At 35.8% G+C, this 13,184-nt stretch overlaps 1 protein-coding gene across 5 annotated transcripts in view; it reads left to right on the forward strand.

The window, feature by feature from the left end:
* Positions 1-601: 601 nt before the first annotated feature.
* Positions 602-13,184, forward strand: part of LOC131428396 (protein bride of sevenless) — a 48,327-nt gene continuing 35,744 nt past the window's right edge. The window contains exon 1 of one of the 5 annotated variants that reach the window (XM_058592325.1): positions 602-722. The gene's annotated coding sequence lies outside the window, so the exon portion shown is untranslated. Of the gene's footprint in view, positions 941-13,184 lie in introns of all 5 variants that reach the window. The other 4 variants (XM_058592326.1, XM_058592324.1, XM_058592327.1 and 1 more) reach the window with 4 other exon arrangements.

The raw sequence follows: 13,184 nt of genomic DNA on the forward strand, positions 1-13,184 counted from the left end.
TCGATAGAAGACGCTAAAATAATTAATCATACACTCGTTGGTAACGACGATTCGACAAGATAAATACGAAATATTGCAAAAATGTTGAAAATTTGACGTTTCCAACGTGAAGGGCGTTGAATAATATAAAGTTAACTTAATAACAGTTTATCATAAATATAGACTAAATTGTTATATCAAATTGTAGTTAGAAGATATCTTGATTCAGGAATGGTTTTGTAATGGGGTGAAAAAAGCAGATGCTCCAACGTTGATTGTTATTCAAGCAAAGTTTTCCAACATTTAGTGAAGCTAACCCATGTGTGACATGATGTAGTGTAAAAATATGAACTAAAACCTATGCGAGCTCTCTCGTGCTTTTGATGCCAGCATATTTTCCAATAAGCGTATTATGCTGTCAGTGCAGCTATCAATTTTTCCCTCACTATGCCAATGCAATGGGGTGCGTGATATGTAAACACTTTTAAGCCGATGTAGGGCGCCGCAAAGTGTGTGGGTGGTGGCAGGACAAGCAGGTATATGTAATTATTATGAATGAAGGAGAAAGGAGCAGAGCAAACGCAAACCGCGCTAAGGCTTCGGTGCTTAGTGCGAGTTTGTACTTCTTCGGCCCACGCCGTTGGGTTCTTATGGCGTGCGATATGTTGGTTTCAGTTGCAACCGCGCTCTTTCCCTGGACACGTCGTTACACTTCGCGATCGAGAGTTGGCCTAATTGTGATTGTTAGTTTATTATTTTATTATAACTGTGTGTATGGTGAGCAGTTGATTTAATATGAACCGAGAGTGTTTCGGTTAGCTAGGCCTGTGAATTTGATAGATTAGTTAAATTGTTATGCAAATTGCCGAGGACCAATTATTGTATGTCGTGGATGCTACATCTTTACACTAATGATACACTGTTTTAGTACTGGAACTGTGCATTTCTGGTGTTGTGTATAGTTGAGTGCTATTTTGTTACGTCTCAAATCTCACATAATCTATGATTAGGGCTGGTAAAATTCATTTTTGAAAAAGAATGGTTAACAAATAGTTACTTACCACCACCACCGACAAAAAACAAAATTTGATAGATTGTACAGGTTTTTTAAATTTAGAGTTAAATCTCTTTTCAATTGACAATGATGCTATTTATGCAGGATCAACTTCTATCATCACTATAATAACATGAATTCCAAAACTTCACTAGCTTTACTAGCCATAAATGTACACATCGAGCATTTTCCATCCATCGAAATATGAATTTGGTTTGTTATTCAACTTGGTTTAGAAGTCGTGACTCATGTCAAGTACAAACACTTTTACTCGTCACTGTCATTCGTTTTATGTTTCGACGTTCTCGCCTGTTCTGCATGATTTGTTTGGTCCACGTTAGCGCACGGTGTCCATAGTTACCGAGGCAATTGTTATTCGCAACAAACACGCACTGTGAGTCACGAGAAGTTAGTATGAGTAAGAAACGGTATATTTGAACTTCAACCGCGACTTTGCCCAAAAGCTGATGAAAGGACGGAATCAACGTGACTTCGTAATCGTGGTGACATTGGACAGGCAACAGTGAAATTGTTGTAACAACCAAAATCGATTATGGATTCCTGTAATTATAATTCATGATAGAATAATAAGCAGTTTGGATGCGAATCTCACCATTATATTATAACTCACTTTATCTTGATTGAAACGGATGTGTTGCATGAAGAATTTAGTTTTTAGATTGATTTTCTCTTATTACTAGTATTTTGATAAGTATTTGAAGTGGAATTCTGCAAAATACTTGTCTTCGGCACTTGAAAAAAAATACTAGATGGTTTGTTTGAGTGTCACCTAACTAATTCAAACAGTTTTATGCCGAATTCAGAAGGCTACAAAAATTGTCATGGTTTTGAATTTTCAAATACTCATCACTTTGCCATTCCGGAACCGAAAGTCGGATCCGGATAAAGTTCAATAGCAACCTATGAGACTATTCACGGGCAGAATTACGATTCTACAAATAAGCAAAATGAGTCATGATTTGAGGAATAGAATGTGTTTTCATGTTATGGTAATATGTCAGTGCCAAATGTTCTCGGACCACGCACTATTTGGACTTATTTCGCTTAAGTTTAAGTGTACACGGAAAGAAATCCGTTACTGCTGTTATGATTAGAAAATCATGAAACCAATCATTTTAACTTATCATGAAATCATGAGCAATAACTATTCTCCCATGAAGATTAATCATGGTTCGAAGATGCGTTACTTGAAGAATGCATTTCTTTCAAAGCTCGTAACTCTAATTTTCTACCCAGATATCACTTTGAACCCTCTGCCTCAAGTAATGTGATAGATTAATAGATTAATGGTAAAGCAAAAAGCAGACATTGAAAAGCAGGACCTACTGAAAATGTTTACTTGATCCTGAAGCATGTTATTTCATAATCGTGTTGTTTTACCCACCAGCTGATAGAGAATTAAACATAACATAAAAATAAAGATAATGAACCGAAAATTGACATCATAAGCGACTAAGCACGGCTACACTTTTCATTTGACAAACATCAATGTTACATTTTGTTCGAATGTATTCTTTTATATTTGATGTGATCGTTGTTGCTAGAATAATGTTCCGAGAGCTAGCGTTTAATTCGATTGTGAATTTGGAACACCATCTAACGAAAATCAGAAAAATATTTTGCTCAACCACTGATTAATTTGTTTCATTGATATAACAACTGTATTGATGCGCCTAAATATTATGAATAAGACGATTTTTTTTGCAAAAAATCGACAAAGAGTTTCTTTTTAAGAGGTTAGATTCACTTGTGTTTTTTCATGCAGTTCGTTTAAGTGTTTAAATTCTGAAACACAAAATCAAAACTGAAGTAATGAACGCAAGTAAACACGTTATCTCTTGCGTCGTCGTTTTTCAAAAACAGAATATTTCGATTTTAAAAGAAGTTCGTCGTGCTTTTCACTGAATTTATATTGCAAAAATGACCATCGTTGCAAAAATCACAGATAACGCCTGAATTTATGTTGCAAAAATTACCTTCGTAGCAGAAACACGCCTTTAGGTTATACCCAACAACTTCAGGTGGGTTACGTTTAAATTTCATAGAAATCAGTCCGAATGGATCATGATCCGAGAAATTTTAATCATGGTGTATTATCATAACATGAAAATATATTATTTTCCCCAAATCATGACTCGTTTTGCTCATTTCTAGAATCGGAATTTCGCCCGTGTAACGCAACTTAGATTGATGGGTATAACTTCGTAGTTTGGTTAGGTATGGTCTTCGTTACAGCATAAATTCAGGCACAATGTCTTGAAATATGAAAAGACCTTAAATACGAATGAAGTTAAGCCGAGACCATTTGCGATGTCAATTCTCTGTCAACAAAAAAAAAAAAACTTGTTTAAACCCACCTAGTGTAATTTTGTCTTTCTCATACTACCGACTCATCAAAACACTTTTTATTAAATTGTGACCAAGGTACGACAGTTTGTTCGGCCAGCAATTAACATACCTACTTTATTCAGGCTTAAGTTTGTGAAAATCGATTGAGTCATAAATGAGAAAATGAATAAAAATTTTTTAAAAGAGTTTTTGACCACTAACTCCGATCATTCAGGAAATGTAAACCGATACCCGGTATACCTGAATTATACGACTAATTAAAAGATTTTTTTGTTCGTTTTTTTCAATGTCAAATATAGAAACACGCTTTTTAAATTTATTTTTTAACATATATCAGCCTTTAATTCCGGAATCGGATGTCGTACCTGGATAAAATTAAAAAGCTACACAAGATCTACAGGATCGAAGACCTTTTATTTGACCTAAGATTGTGGAAATTGGTTAAGCGGTTTCTGAGAAAATCGAAAAAAAATCTTAATTTGGTGGGACTAAAACTGACGGTAATCTTTAAAAATAACCGATATTTGGGTACAAGAATTTCATGTTACTAAAATTATGCAAGTTTTTGCCGGAAGATAAGTTATGAGCAAGTTTTTATTAAAGATTTTTATAAAATAAAATATAAAATAAATACGGAAAATCTGAATCGGTCTAAAATTTTTTCGAAGGGTGATTCAGAACATGTTGAGCAATTTCCAAGCGTATGGAAATATCACGGAGAACAGACATCCAAGTAGAGATTCCAATAAGTGTAAGTAGTTTAACGATTGCTTTAAAAAGTAATCACAAAGTAACAAAGTTTAGAATCTCTGAATTCATAGGAATATTAAAAACCCTTCTTAATCCACCTAGTGGTGTGATAATGCCTTTCTCTTCTTTCATAACAGTCTCATGAAAATATGTTTCATACATTTATTAAATAATTTTAGACGCCAATTGATTCAGATTGACTCGAGTAGTTCACAAAAGCATGCTTCAGTGTTTATGTCACACAGTCAGCATCATTTTTCCAAACTAGTGCTTGACATTTGCGTTGCCTATTTGTATGAGAACAATGATGCTAATCTAAAAAAAGCCTTCTTAGTCCACTTAGTGAAATTTTCATATATCTTGAAAAATCACCATAGGGGGGAGTACATGAAATTTTCAAAATCGAAAAAAAAAATTTTGATGCCAAAAGGCTTAGAATTGCATGAAACGTCGAGATTTAGTGTCATCTCGAAAAAAAATTTTTTGGAAAAAATCGACTTTTTGGGACTTAGAAAAAATATGAAAATTTTTCTAAGTCCCAGAAAGTTGATTTTTTCAAAAAAATTTTTTTTTGAGATGACACTAAATTTCGATGTTTTATGCAGTTTTAAGAGTTTTGGCATCAAAAAAAATTTTCGATTTTGGAAATTTCATGTACTCCCCCCTATGGTGCTTTTTCAAGATCGATAATTGTCAAACCTTTACCACCGGGCAGCACCCCTTAAGCATGTCCGATTTAGGTCAAATTTTGCATGAAGGCTTTTTTCGAGGTGCTTAAACTTTTGAGCACTAGAACTTTACGAAAATAGAGTTGATCCCAAAATTTTGGCACCCTTATATATACAAGAGCGGTAAAAATCAACGTGTTTTGTCGGTTACGTCACTTATACCATCATATATCTGGAACCAAAAGTCACAACCATTTGATCTTCGAACTTGATCAACGGCCCGACAGTAGCTTTCAAACGAGCCCAAGTTTGTTAAAATCGGATCAGCCATCTCTGAGAAAATTGAGCGCGTTCAAATACAACGCTTTTTGTCGATTACGTCACTTATACAATCATATCTCCGGAACCAAAAGTCACAGCCATTTGATCTTCGAACTTGATCAATGGCCCGCCAGTAGCTTTCAAACGAGTCCAAGTTTGTTCAAATCGGTTCAGCCATCTCTGAGAAAATTGAGCGCGTTCAAATACAACGCTTTTTGTCGGTTACGTCACTTATACAATCATATCTCCGGAACCAAAAGTCACAGCCATTTTATCTTCGAACTTGATCAATGCCCCGATAGTAGCTTTCAAACGAGCCTAAGTTTGTTAAAATCGGTTGAGCCATCTCTGAGAAAATTGAGCGCGTTCAAATATCTTCGAAAAGTGCACACACATACACACACACACACATACACACACACACACACATACACACACACACACACACACACACAGACATTTTCCGATCTCGTCGAGCTGAGTCGAATGGTATATAACACTATGGGTCTCCGAGGCTCCGTTCGAAAGTCGGTTTTTCCAGCAATTCTAATACCTTTCTATAGAGAAAGGCAAAAAGCCTTCTTAGTCCACTTAGTGAAATTTTCATATATCTTGAAAAATCACCATAGGGGGGAGTACATGAAATTTTCAAAATCGAAAAAAAAATTTTGATGCCAAAAGGCTTAGAATTGCATGAAACGTCGAGATTTAGTGTCATCTCGAAAAAAAATTTTTTGGAAAAAATCGACTTTTTGGGACTTAGAAAAAATATGAAAATTTTTCTAAGTCCCAGAAAGTTGATTTTTTCAAAAAATTTTTTTTTTGAGATGACACTAAATTTCGATGTTTTATGCAGTTTTAAGAGTTTTGGCATCAAAAAAAATTTTCGATTTTGGAAATTTCATGTACTCCCCCCTATGGTGCTTTTTCAAGATCGATAATTGTCAAACCTTTACCACCGGGCAGCACCCCTTAAGCATGTCCGATTTAGGTCAAATTTTGCATGAAGGCTTTTTTCGAGGTGCTTAAACTTTTGAGCACTAGAACTTTACGAAAATAGAGTTGATCCCAAAATTTTGGCACCCTTATATATACAAGAGCGGTAAAAATCAACGTGTTTTGTCGGTTACGTCACTTATACCATCATATATCTGGAACCAAAAGTCACAACCATTTGATCTTCGAACTTGATCAACGGCCCGACAGTAGCTTTCAAACGAGCCCAAGTTTGTTAAAATCGGATCAGCCATCTCTGAGAAAATTGAGCGCGTTCAAATACAACGCTTTTTGTCGATTACGTCACTTATACAATCATATCTCCGGAACCAAAAGTCACAGCCATTTGATCTTCGAACTTGATCAATGGCCCGCCAGTAGCTTTCAAACGAGTCCAAGTTTGTTCAAATCGGTTCAGCCATCTCTGAGAAAATTGAGCGCGTTCAAATACAACGCTTTTTGTCGGTTACGTCACTTATACAATCATATCTCCGGAACCAAAAGTCACAGCCATTTTATCTTCGAACTTGATCAATGCCCCGATAGTAGCTTTCAAACGAGCCTAAGTTTGTTAAAATCGGTTGAGCCATCTCTGAGAAAATTGAGCGCGTTCAAATATCTTCGAAAAGTGCACACACATACACACACACACATACACACACACACATACACACACACACACACACACAGACATTTTCCGATCTCGTCGAGCTGAGTCGAATGGTATATAACACTATGGGTCTCCGAGGCTCCGTTCGAAAGTCGGTTTTTCCAGCAATTCTAATACCTTTCTATAGAGAAAGGCAAAAACATATTTTATGAGATTCATGATAACTGATCGAATTCGTCAATTGGTAAACTTGTAGTACACTGTTATGAATAGCCAATTTTTTGCCTTTCTCATATAGAAAGGTTATGCAATCACTTAAAAAACCGACTAGTGAAAATTGGCCCGAAGGGCCAAGTGTCATATATCATTCGACTCAGTTCATCGAGCTGAGCAATGTCTGTGTGTGTATGTATGTATGTGTGTGTGTGTGTATGTGTCAAATAATCTCACTAGGTTTTCTCGGAGATGGCTGAACCGATTTTGACAAAATTAGATTCAAATGAAAGGTCTCGTGGTCCCATACGGAATTCCTGAATTTCATCAGAATCTGACTTCCGGTTCCAGAATTATAGGGTAAAGTGTTTTCAATATTGTACACCGTCACTTAAACCGGCGAAACAAAAAACGTAAAAAATTTTCTAAACTGGTCAACTACACAAATCGATAATCAGTATCAGTAGGCAACTAAACAAAACGATTCCGGCTATCCTGGTTCCCGGTACCCTGTTCCGGAAGTACCGGAAATAGTGGTCATAATACAAAAATGGATCTCACTCACTTTTTGAGAAGAGTTTGTATGTCATGTTAGTTGGTGGCCGTACCAACCGACTTTACTTATACCGGTTCTCGTGTTCCGGTGCCGGAAGTGCATATAATAGTGAACCCATTTCGTTTTCTTAAGGATGACTTACGCAATCGAAGCACTGTTTTATTCTGTATGTTATGCATAAACAATCTCTTGGTTTCTTTTAAAAATCGAAGAGAAATATTTTGAATAGAATACCTCAATATTATATGTACATGAGAAAGGCATCATTACACCACTAGGTGGATTAAAACAGGTTTTTCTTTTATGATTTATTATAAAGAAATATTTCAAGAATGTTTTGTCAAGTTTTGAAGTCAATCGAAGTAGAAATCTTGGGCCTGTGCACCGAGCTCTGGCTTCTAGGTAGATAGTCATTGATAAAGGTCCATAACTTCCAGAGTTTCGTTCCAATAGGCTTGAATATTTCACAGAAAATTCTTCAAATGTTTTGCTATAAGAAAATATAAAGAAAATAATAAATGATTTTTCAAAAGTGTTAGACCCTACCCGCCCCTTAAATATAGTAATCACGTTAGTAATTTTAATTATATTAAACTGCTTTTTAAAACCTGATAATATCGATAATTGAAGTAATTTTTGACACTTTTATGAATTTTGATTTCGAAAAATATTTAAATAGGCATATATTATCGAACTTAAATCATCAAGATAAAAATATCTGAATTCTATACAATGACATTAAAATGAAAGGTTCGTCATCAATATCCAGTACTACAGTTTTAGATCTTAAACAAGACGTAGGTAAAAAAGTAGACTGCAAGCGCATAAGTTTAATTAATACAGCAAACTACTTTGAATCTGTTCGATAAAATACATAATATTCAATATGTGGAATGAACCCTGCAGCCGAGAGACAAACGTAGAAAATTTCCATGCAAAAATCAACACATTTGCTCTGAAAGTACCGGCTACGAATTTAACCGGTTATACCATTCAAAGTGGAAAAATCGAGAACAAACAATCATTGTGATTTTTTCCAATAAAGATCACTACTGATCTAATTTTGTTTAAGATCAGTGATCAGTGCATCGATCAAAATCAATACTGATCGCTGGTGATTTTGGGCTACTATTATCACTGGACAATTCGATCAGCTTTGAGCATTTTATAAGAAAATCACATATGAGCAAAATCAGACATGAGTGCCGATTGATTTACATCTAAAATTGTTGATCCCAATGAAGGGCGTGAAAATTAGTGACAACAGTAACCCTACAGTAATTTTTAACTAAGCATAACGCATGCAATGAGACTTTTAAAATCGTGGAAAATTGCAAATTTTGCATCTTTTGGAGATTTAGATATGGGTAATAAGGAATATTAAAGGAGTTTGTACATCAATGACTTTTGTTAATTTAAATGCATGAGGGTGTTTAAATTAGGGAAAATTGTAACTTTCAGGGAAAATTGGGAAAAATGTAACTTTCAGAAATGCTCGTTTAACAGTCTTTATCACCAGAGTTGGGGAAAATACCGGTTTCGTTACGGCACGGTTTACGAAGTTTTAACACATGCTCTCCTTTGATACAAACCGTATTCGATATCGCAACCAGTTGTTTAATTGCGGTAAAAGAAGTACTAGATGAAAGTAAATTAATGCTAGATGAAGATTTTATGAAAATAATCAGTTTAGATCGTAATCCAATTGATAATGTTAATTTTACAGTTTTCGCTGCGTAATATCAACATGGAATGCAAAATTAGTAAAAAAAATATACCACATCATACAGTGATTATAGCGACAAAAGATTTTGTTTTACTTCCAGCTGGTTGATGCTGATGATGATGTTCATGCACTATCTAGATTACACCCAATGAAACGCTATTTGACATGAATTTGATTTAGAGAAGTAACTGGAGTGCAGCATATGACCCAGCGTTTCAATGGTGCGTTTGAATTGGCGTAGTCAAATCCTGCACTCCTGTTACTTCTGTTGATGATATTCAAGCTAAATAGGGTAATATCAATCAACTCCATAGCACGCTTTGTGATTGGACAAAATTTATCTTATTAAAAATCATTCGTTGCAGAATTCATTATAATATCTACAGTAAATATGTGATATGAAATAATAATAATACTAACTATTTTTATTTACTGTGAATCAAAAACTTTGCTTATTTCCACCCCTGGTTTGAAGATTATTTGATTACCATTTAAATCTTTTACAATATCAGTACTATCGAAATGGGTTTTACGGAGAGACGCTGGCAAGGATGTGGAAAGTTATTTCAAATCAACGTTGGTAACTTTCGGTTTATCAGTTTTTTTGGATACCATTGTGACACTTAATAAAAAAAATAAGAGAGGAAAATAGATACAAATTGATTACAGGAAAATTCTTTTTTTTTTTTCAATTCCTGTTTAGTTTTGATAAACAAGCACCTGGAAATGCCGCTCAGCTCTACTCAATACCTGTGAATTCGAACGAATGTTGATATACCGGAAGTCACCATTTTGAGTTTTGAGAGGACTTCAAACATAATTTTTCGATGCCCTCATCAAACCAGTTCCAAAAATATCCATTTGCGAGGATTTGTAATGAATATTGTACCGAAAGTCGTCACCTTGAAATTTAAAACAACTTCAAACATATTTTTCCGGCATATTTTCTTCAAATCTGTTCCCTGAATATGCAACTTGTGAGTTATCAACCATCGACATCAATTTCAAAACCTATTCGCTTCGTAATCCAAAAGTATCTTGTATTACGAGTTTCTCAAACTCAGGGGAAACTGTAAATACTAATCGCTAGCGACAGTAAACTATGGAATTCAATCAAACAGTACTCGGAAAACGACCAGAATGATCAACAAGTCATTTTGCAGCACGACATCACCACCGAGCACAAAACGAAAGCGACAAAAAACGTGATTTTTGGACTGATATGGGAACTTTTTCCTCATCTGTCATACTCCTCAGACTTGGCCCTTTCCGACTATCATTTGTTTTCATCGATGTATCATGTACTTGCTGAGCAGCACAAGTTCACAAATTGTGAATATGTGGATAAACGGCTTCACGACATGAACAGTTCTTTCGACGTGGTATTTGTAAACTGGTCGAATGATGAAAAAACGCATAACTTTCGAAAGCTTTTGAAAAAAGTTTTTTGAATCTAATGATTACAATCAACAGGTCCTAAAGCTTGCTTCATTTAGAATTGGAACAAACTTTTGTTCATATTGTGGCGCTCCTTGTGGACGGATTTGGAAGTTCTTGGCGCCCACGTGTCGGGAATTTTGTCAGCTTCACGTATGATTTTTGACATTCCGCAAATCGACTGTACTTTGTAAACAATCAACGTGGAAGCCGAAAGAAGGGAACAAATTGTGCACAGTTGTTTGGAAAATCCATTGTGGTCTGCATCTAGGCTAGCTAAACAGCTGAAATTGTCCAGTAATACCGTATGGCGCGTTATCAAACGGTATAAGGAAACATTGACGACGATTAGGAAGCCTCGAGCCAATCGTCGGAGTGGAGCTGTCGAAGGAAACTGCGTGGTAAGATTTTGAAGATGATTAAGAGGAATCCTACTCTGTCGGGCCGTGATTTGGCCAGAAAATTCGGTGCTGCCCATAGTACCGTGAGGAGAACTCGACTCCGGGAAGGAATCAAGTCGTAGCGAGCTAGCAAACTGCCAAATCGGACCATAAAACAGAATAGTGTGGTCAAAATTATAGCTAAAACGATAGACGAAGAAGGTGTGCGCCGCCTAATGAGCCGTGTTACAGGAAAAATTCGTGAATTCCTTCGAAACCGTGACGAATAATTTTATCCGTATTTTTTTTAAAGTGTGAAGAAAACGCTACATTTGCATAAAAAAGATCTTGAATTCAATAATAAATAACTGAAATACAAGCAATTGCCTTTGTTCCAATTCTATCTGAAGCAAGCTTTATTTAAAAAACACCTGTTTTAATTCACCTAGTGGTGTAATGGTGCCTTTCTCATATATACTAACATGACGCACAAACTCTACTAGTTTGTATTCAAATTTTGAAGATTTTGTACGATTTGCATCGTATTCTAAACGACGATACAAATTTTTTACAGTTTTCGCCGGTTGTACAATATTTAACACACTTTACCCTATAACTCCGGAACCAGAAATCGCATCCGGATGAAAATAAGGAAATTTGTTTTTCACCATGAGACCTTTCATTTGAATCTAAGTATGTGAAAATTGGTCAACCCATCGCTGAGAAAAGTGAGTGAGACCTATTTTGGAACAAATGACCGGTTTGCTTAGTTGCCTACTGATAATAGCTATCGATTTGTGGAGTTTTGAGTCTAGTTTGAAACAAAAATTTGCGGTTTTTGTTTCGCCGGTTTAAGTGACGGTGTACAATATCGAACACACTTTACCCTATAACTCCGGCACCGGAAGTCGGACCCGGATGAAATTCAAGAATATCATGTGGCACCATGAGGCCCTTCATTTGAATCTAAGTTTTAAAATAGGATGAGCGTTCTGTGAGAAAATAGATTGCTCGTTTTTAGTTCATTTTGCACATTTAACCCCATAACTCTCGAGCCGGAAGTCGGATACAGATGAAATTCAATAGTAACTTATGAGACCACAAGCCCTACAATTTAAATCTTAGCTGAAAAAAATCGGTTAAGTGGTCTCTGAGAAAATCGAGTGTACTTTTTCTTCATTTTTTTGCACATTTTACCCCGTTACTCCCGAACCGGAAGTCCGATCCGGAGCACCCTATGGGACCAAGAGATATTTCATCTGTATCTAAATTTGTGAAAATCGGTCCAGCCATCTCCGAGAAAATCGAGTGCACATTTTCGTTACATACACACATACATTCACACACACACACACACACACACACACACACACACACACACACACACACACACACACACACACACACACACACACACACACACACATACACAAACGGTTTTCACAGTGATTGCATAACTTTTCTATATGAGAAAGGCAAAAACGCGAGTAATAATTTTTATGTCTTTTTTTTATTTATTCCTATCACGAAATTAAGACTAATGAAGAATTAGATTAAATTACCCTCTCGGCGGAATGACCCTGATCCCAAATAGAAGACCGCTTGAAAACGACAACGGCGATATTTCTTGGTTGATTTTTCAAATGGCCATATGAGCAAGTGACAGATTCTCTTTCGTAATTTCTCTTCTATGATTTACTAATTGTATACAACATTTTCAATCCGGTAGAAGATGCTACAAGAGCTCGCTACCTCTCAATGCATGAACCGTGAGAGAATTTTTCTACATATCTTCACTCCACTTCATTCTCTGAGTATTTTACGGTCCTTAAACAAATTTACAGTCTGATAATGATCGGTGCTGTGTGGAATTTACCAAGAGAGAATCGAAAGTTGACGATTATCGCAGAAAATCCAATCGATAATTCGACTTGATGATTCTCATACTAGGTTGCAATATATCAAAACCCTTGTGTGGAGCATTCACATACATTTTCATATACACAACTTATACAAAGGTTATATGCACATAGTTAGAATAAGCGGCAATAGTAAAATTATTCTATCGCAATTATCAACTGCCCGTATAGAATCGGATCGCGAAACGAGAATAAGCTACCGTTC

This window comes from Malaya genurostris, chromosome 2, assembly GCF_030247185.1.
Source record: "Malaya genurostris strain Urasoe2022 chromosome 2, Malgen_1.1, whole genome shotgun sequence".
Classification (NCBI taxonomy): Eukaryota; Metazoa; Arthropoda; class Insecta; order Diptera; family Culicidae; genus Malaya; species Malaya genurostris.